We start from the raw sequence: 8363 nt of genomic DNA, 5'->3' as shown, positions 1-8363 counted from the left end.
AATTTGTTACTTTTACTCTGAGATGAAGAATTTCAAATGTAAATGTATTTCTAAAAGAGCCTGATTTGTTTAAAGGTTAATATTGTAAAAAAACATGAAATCATTTTGACACTTTGCCACACAAAAGGAAAGTTAAAAGCTCTCTCAGGCTTTCTTTAATTCATGTTTTAGATATAATGTTAAATTGTGTTAACTAACGTTCATATAGACCCAGGAATCAATATATGTAAACTACTTAAAATGTTATTTAAGAAAGAAGCAAATATCAGCATCAGAATTAGAACACTTCATTTAAGATTTGTAAAGAACCACGCTTTACCTGAGATAAGATTCTGCCTCCCACCTTACTACATGTTAGAGTGACTCCAAAATAAGTCAGACTTCAGCTTATTTAAAGTTATAGTCAAGAGATTGGTTTTTGTTGTAAAACTACTATGATCTTAAACAGGGGATATAATGTATAGCTCAGCAAAAGTTTAAGATACCTATTATATAAGCTGAATATATTTTTACTCTTGCTAATTTTATTTTGTAAAACTGTTACCTGTTACTGTTTTGCAGAAGTAGCTGCTTCAAGAACACACAACCTAGTTAACTTGTGATAAGCCATCACCTATAGAACAGATAGTGGTAACTTCCAGTACTAATACAGATTCCAGTTAAATAAAAGGGTAAATATCTGTAAAGTTATAGACATTGAAATTAAAGCCCAGTACTCTTACTTTATGACTGGTGAGACTGGCTTGCTGGATGGTTGGGATCAAACTTAGAGATTGAGATTAAATACAGAGGCCAAGAAAAAAAAACAACAACTGTATCTTGCCCTCAACATCAGTCTAAACCCAGGGAACAAGAGGACTTCTCTAAGGAGCTTTGCAAATCTGAGTGGGTCACACAACATCTGGATCAAGGAGATTGATGAGGCCACTAGAGGGTGAAAAGTCAATCAGTGCACCTGCTGCAGAGGAGGGTCATGGAAAAAGGGAGACACCCCTAATGCTTCCAAGGGAAGCCACCTCATCAAGGAGACCCTGCCTAACCAATGTCACTAATGGAGCTAAGAAGCTGCTCTTATGTTCTCTACAAGTGAACCCTGTGGGAACTCAGCTGACTCTTTAACAAGACAGAAACTGGTCAATTTGACTAGCTTGATCTTAGACACCTAGCAAAACAGTTAAAACCAAAATACAGCCATTCTTGGGCATTTAAAAGAAATAATAGTTTAATGTAACTTAAGATGTACACTTGTGTTAGCCCATTAGAATAAAGACTGGAAGCTAAAAATGAAAGTTTCTTAGGCAAATGTGCCTTATAACTATCAAGAGAAACTGCCAGAGTCAGAAAATTTTAGTCAGTTTAAGGTCTACACACCTTCCTAAACTACACAGGTAGGTTTGCTAGTATGATTATCTAGCCCTAATTAACAGAAGTATAAAGATCTTTACTAAACACAGGTTATACCAATAAAGGGATATTTTACAAAAATCAGATGACATTAAGTAGCTTAACTACATTTTCTGGGGCCATCAATGACATTAAGAGTTAAATGTTGTGTTTACATTCCGATAACCTGGACAATGTTAAAGTCCCCAAATTTGTCCTCTCCTGCCTTTTTTAGGCCTTGGTATGGGAACAATTTCTCAGTTATTCCACCTCCTGGTGATAGATTGACTTCTGTCATCTTCACGATATTCGTTGGCATGCTCCAGATGCTGCAGCATTTACTTTATACTGATTTCATTTCAGTACTCATGTCTTTTTGCTCTTCTATCATAGAAGCACCCACACCCAGATGACTTTACAACCTGCTCTTCCCCAACCAGACTTCTACCTTGGATCCCTCGATTGACCCAGTTTGAAAAGGGAACACCAAACTCCTTGTCCCTTGCTGCCCCCTTTCAGGTTTGAGCAGCCAGAATGATTGGTGCCCCCATTCCTCACACCAGTAAGAAGTTTCTAAAACAAAAGGGGGGAATAAAGCCAGAATTGGGGACAGGCAGTTAGTGTAGAAATAGGGGATCAGGTCAAATCGAGGAAATGAAGGCCATGAAAGACATCTGCCTCTTGAATTTAGAATAGCTTTTGTTAAGAAACATGTAAGCATTGTCCAAATGATGGTGCTATGGCAACAATACTAGAGAATACTGGCCCCAGAGATGAATATGCATGATGCCTGAATGAGCATGATTCCTCATTATGAACAACTGAAGGGGGGAATGTCGAGAATAAGGTGACATCAGTGCAACCATGTTGTATGAACAAGCCATTTCGGGAACTGACCCATAAAATCCCCCCAGAAAAGGGTGCACAGGTGCTACCCTCAAGAGTCAATGCAGGACAAACAGAACATACTGGGTCCCTGGAGATTTTCAAGGCTGTTAAGGGATATCTGTCTGTGAAATGGGTGGCTGTCAGGGAACCTTATCTATCAAGGACAAGGAGGTCTAGCCCAACTCTTCTCCTGCATAGTTTATCCCTTCCCTCCTCCCTTCTTCCTCCAGGAACATTCAGTTCTGGTGGGACTAAATGAGAATCAAAAGACTGGCGGGACCCAACCAAAGAGGATGCATGTTTAGCTGTTCAAATATTAACCAATAATATACAGATCTTTGTGTGTGAATGTTTGAAAATCTCTTAAATAGAGTGCTTTCTTGTGACATGGGGCTGCTCCCCACTCAGCCACAGTAGTGGTCTGAGAGGCTGGTTGCAGTCCAAGCTCGAGTTAGCAAAAAAATTCATTGTGTGTCTTGCATTATTGTCTGTGAACTTTGATTCACTAGGTATCAGTCGATATTGAACCCCAATACTATAACCATCATTTTCCAGCAAATTCTCCTGATAGGCAATGTGCACCAGATTGCAGTGGCATGATATTCAAAATGACACCTCAATGGCCCTTGTCAATTTTGAGACTTCTTGGACATACTCCCAGTCTGCCAATGATGGAGAATTCCACACCGAAGCACTTTGCATGTGAACCACAATGTCAACTGGAAAATCAACATGTGAAGACAGAAGAGAGCCGCCTCTGTCCCTGATTTGCTAATCAGTTTTATTTTGTATTTTCTTGCTTATAACTTGATGAAAAGTGGTAGGATTTGGGGCTGAATTCTTGCTAGTTTGTGCTGATAGCATTCAGGAGGAGGGGAAATTTACCACCTACTCTACCACTATCATAGGAGCTCCAGTGTCAAAAGAAATGGAGCATGTGTAGAGACTGTTCTTAACATTGATGAATGTCCTCAAGAGATGCACTGTAGAAGTGGGAAAAGAATATGTTGTTCTCATGTTTAACACTGAATTGGAAATTTTTGGATTGTGCTTTGTAGGGTAAGGGAAGAAAAAATCCATTCATTGCAAGAATTCACACCAGATGAGGGAAACAAGAAACATTAGACATGTTGCAGGTTGGTGGTGGGTAGAAACAAGTCAAAAAATAAAAAGCATTTGACAATTTTCAAATGCCTGTGGAACAAGATCCCTGCTTCGTCAGTCCTATGCCACATTCGGGTATTCTTGAACCACTCCTGTTTTGATATTCTGTTTTGGTCTTCACTTTTATCTTTTAGCAGGGCTGTTTCTGTTTACATTTGTGATATTGTGGTGCAGTCTTTATTTCGTGAGATGGGTTCAGTGCTGCCTATTACAAATAAAGCTCTTTTAAATTGTAGTTCATGGGCATAAGTGCTCTGTTATAAAGAAAGCCTTTTCTCTCATTCTTGTGTCAGAAAAACTATGAATCAGTATATGTGTAATCAGCTGTCCCTTGGGAGCAACAAGAAAGCTGTGAGTTTACAAGGGCTTTGAGGTCCTTGAAAAAGGAGTTAGGGTAATGATGATTGCTTACAGAATTAACTGGCAAGTACTATTTCCTGTATTTATAGTGTATGTTGAACATCAAGACACATCGTGGGATTTGAGGGTAGTCAATGATGACCATCTAGTTTTAGAATGTCTCTTCATTGAAGTAGGCTTTCATCACCAACAGTCTTCTGCATTTGGTGCCAACAAAATGACCTTGCTCTCCCTCTTTGAATATCCATCTTGAGAGCTTTTCATCATAACCTTTTCAGCATGGGGGATGTTCCAATCTGGAGTTATGTCATGTGATGCTGTGTTCCTCATGCCCCTTTATTATTACAAATGAAAGGGAATAAAGAAAAACAGTAGGTCAGTAAGCACTCTTGTTTTCAAGTGAAAGAAAATCAACTCAAACTAACATAAACAAGGGTGGGGGCAGTGTTTTCTTTTCCAGGTGATAACCCTGAGGGTAGTTCTGACTGCAGGCACACCTGGTTTCAGTAATACCTTTTTTTCCTTGTCTATTCATCTCTTAGTTTCCATTCTATTTTCTGGCCTCCCATGTAACTACAAGATGGCAGTAAGCTTTCCATGTTCATCTACTACCAGTCATTTGTGGGCCTCTGAAAGAGCCTGTGTCTACCAGTTCAAGCCAACTTGGCAGGCTGTGTTTCCTTGTTCAGGGGGTTTCTATGCTTTGATTTCTTAGACTTGGTCATCTTCCCAATTCACCCAACATAGGGTGAAATGCAGAGGAAGGATCCCAAGAAAAATCAGGAGTTACTTCTGGAAGAAGAGAAAACAGACACTGGAGACAGATAAAAATCTTCTGGGCAGATTCCCCTGCTGTGACCAGTGTGGCCAAACATTCAGTTCCAGTGAGGGGAAAAAGGGGATTAGGAAATCTAGATTCACAATGATTTTGAAATCACACTGGGATAAAGTAGAGCTCTGCTCTCTGATGGAGATGTAGATCTGAAGAGTTATACCAGCAATCCTTATTTATATATGTCTCATTATCAGTTTATGACTATGAAACCATTATTCTCTGTATTCAGGAAAGTCACAGAAACTAGGACACCTAAGTAGATTTTCCACAGTTACAATCCACAGTTGTAAAGTTTAATGTTTGGAGCTTTGTGTATCTCTCAAGGAAATCCATTGTTAAAAGTTATTCTAAAGTGGGAAGACACAGGAGAAGTGGAGTTGATGAAATATTGTGGTTGTCTAGCATAAAAATTTTTCTTCCCAGGAGTTATAAACCTGAGATCAAGATCAGAGTTGATAGGCTTCTTACACAGAGCCTCCTCATGCAGTGTATTGCCAAAGCAGCAGTCCAGCATCATGTACCCTTGTACAGAATTATTCCCAGACACCAGGCATACCACAACCATGAGGTCCTCAGAAACCCTATCTCACTCACTGCTATCCTATTCTCTGCCACCACTTTCCACACTCCCTTCTTATCTGCAGGAGAATAACTGACTACACCACAGAGCTGTGAATGTCAGCTCATGGCACTGTCAAAGAATACAGGTTTCAGGATATCCCCACTTCAGAGATGAGGAGATTAGGGCTCAGAAGGTGTTGAACTTCTTTCCCAAGGCCACTGGTCTTGGAAGTGGTAGAACCAGAACATAAAAACAAATCCAGTCTCCAAAGGTGTGTTTTAACCTTTGGAGACCTTTCTTGGTCTATCACCTAATAGTCTCCCTGAGGTACAAAAAAATCTAATGACCTTGAGAAGGAAGAGGGGAATCAGAAAGGATGAAGACTCCCTGATAGCACCTCACAGAGGCCCTGCATGAGTCAGTTTGAACCTGAGTTTGGAAGACTTCCTGTCTGCTCACATCTTCTAGTTTTTTCCACACATATTTATTTCCACATTCCTTTTGTAATTTTTGCACTTGAGTTATTTTTTGTTAACTTATTTTTCTTAAGTTGCCTTACCTCTTATACTTACAAAAATATATCTAAAACCTCAGTGGTTTATGGCAATTTTCAATAAAAATGAGTATCATTTGCCCCAGATAAAAATTGACTTCAAATCCTATAGAACTACCAAATTAATTACCAGTCATATGTGCACCATTCAAAATCATTCATCTGAGGCAGGGTCTTCAGACTCAGCTTGGAGAATTGGTGCTACTGGGTCACACCAGAACACAAATGACCCCTGTGCTCTTCTGCCACAAACAGTTATTCAGGCATTCCTTCAATCTCCATTGCACTCTGAGGCAAGGTGAGGGAAGTCCCAACTTCCCTCAGCCAGGAGGCCAGGAAGATATCCTACCCCAAATATAGTCAAGTTCACACACTTCAAAACCAGGTTCCTGGTTCTGGTTACTGCATCCTTAGTTTCCAACCACATATCCTTTTAGACATGATATAATTCAGAGATCATAGTTCTTTTCAGCACCTTCCTTGCTGGCCATTGAGTCATGTCATGACTACCAACTTAACTATTTTGTGATTATTGCTTGTTAAGTGCTCTAGGAAAAATAAACCAGGTTTGCACAGTGTCCCCAGGAAGTAGGGCAGTACTAGACTGAGCAGTCACATCTTTTCCCACTGTCCTCCTATCCATCTGCTTCTCAAATATCTGCCAGAGACCAATCACCATGGAAGAACGGAGGAGACACCAAAGGAAAAAAGGGCATTTGACAGCATGCAGAAAAATGCCCTCAGTGTACAGAGAAGCAAGCCAGCCCTGAGAGCCTTTGTCTCCCCATCTTGCACAACCAGCTGGGGCACAGCTATATTGAATCAATGTCCCCTGACTCCTGGCACATGTTTATCATTTATTCAACTGAAAATATTTCCACCACAAATTACATTGGGCTCCTAGTTCCAAGGACGATTATTAACCTTTCATTCTAGAATAATCTAATTCGGTAATATGACAATGCAGTCACAATGATATTCTCTCACCTTGGAGGTTAATCACATGATCTGCTTGACTCTAATGATTCTACAGAAATAGAAATCACAGGCTTGGATCACCTAAAAATAACTAAAAAGCCCACTCAACACACCCTCCTCCTGAAGACTCCAAGATTTTCCATCCTATGAATGGGAAAGGCTTTATGTGACCATTTAAACCAGATGATCCACATGGACTAAATTTTATCTTCCTTAGAAAGTACTATGGAGTCATTGTGTCTTTCAGTAGTCAGGATGTGGCCTGTTTCCTTTTCTCTCACAGTCAGCCACTCAAACAAGAGCGAGGCTGTTTCCCACCATCCAAGATTCAGCACAACTACACCAGAAAGAGAGCTTATTAGGGGCAAGTGACACAAACTGTCGAAGGGGGCAAAGATCTTGACCATTCAAGGGCCAAGCTTGTGACAATGAAACAGGATTCCAAAGAAGACTGGTCTTTTAGGAAAGGGAGGGGGGCAACAGAATTCCTTCCCCAACCAAAATTCCTCTACACTCACTCTGGTTTTACTATTTTGTGTAAGATCTTTAAATTTTACAGATTATTTTCATATTAGCTAAAAACTAGAGGAAACTAAATATTCAAGAGGAGCAATATGACTGAATAAATTGTTACATTGTTCCACAACTCTTATATAGACTTAAGAATGATAGTTAAAAATATGGTGGTTTAAGTTACTCAGAAAATATGCAAATGTTAAAAAAATAGAAAATTGCATGTATGATGATATTACTACTGTTCCTTGTGATGATGTAGTTGTTGAAAAAAAGGTCTCAAACATTCAACTATAGTGCTGCTAGTAAACTTGTGGTGTGCAGAAATATAGAGATATGTCACCATATTAGACTCACTGTCCCCACTTAGAGCCTCAGAGCTGCCTGGGATACACAACTCTCTCTTGTAAACCCTACACAGTTGCCACTGGGAACTAATGTTAGGAAGCTCATCTAGGTGTGCCTAACCTGTCCTGCCCCTTGAAAGGTGCCATGATAAGAAAAATGGCACTGGATATTTTGGAAACTGAGTCATCCTGAGGTTTTTTTCCCTAAATATTCAGAATTGAAACAAACAATCCCATGGGACTGAATGTGTCAATGTTGTCTGGGCATTGAGAATTGAAACAAATATCCCCATGGGACTGAATGTGTCAATGTTGTCTGGGCATTAAGCCCTGACCCTGAAACATCCAGGGTGAATATTCACAAGTGAACTTTTTGCTTCTGACTGGTCCTCTAGCATTTTAAGGGAATTCAAGGGTGCCAGACTATGCTGCCAGCCACTGCTGCAGTTCTCTAAGTCTTTCTCTCTCTCTCTCCCTGTTGCCTGATCCACCTCAGCAGGACCCCACAAGGGAGTTCCTTCATCAGCACTGTTGAAGGTCATATGTGGATATGTGGCTTGTTAACACTAGGATAAAACCCAAGCCCTGGTCCACTTACTGTCATTACTTCTTGTTGAGGCTGATACCTGCACTGGCTTGAAAATCCTAGGAGACTCTGTGCCATGTCAGACATGCCCAAGAGTCTGTGCCAGCCTTCAACTCAGATGCCCAATGTGCAAAGAAGGAATGGCAGCAAAATTAAACCTCAATTAACCAAGTGTGTACTGACCTCAAGTTGTG

The sequence above is a fragment of the Sciurus carolinensis genome, unplaced genomic scaffold, assembly GCF_902686445.1.
Source record: "Sciurus carolinensis unplaced genomic scaffold, mSciCar1.2, whole genome shotgun sequence".
Taxonomy (NCBI): Eukaryota; Metazoa; Chordata; class Mammalia; order Rodentia; family Sciuridae; genus Sciurus; species Sciurus carolinensis.
Note: the sequence above shows the minus strand (reverse complement) of the source record.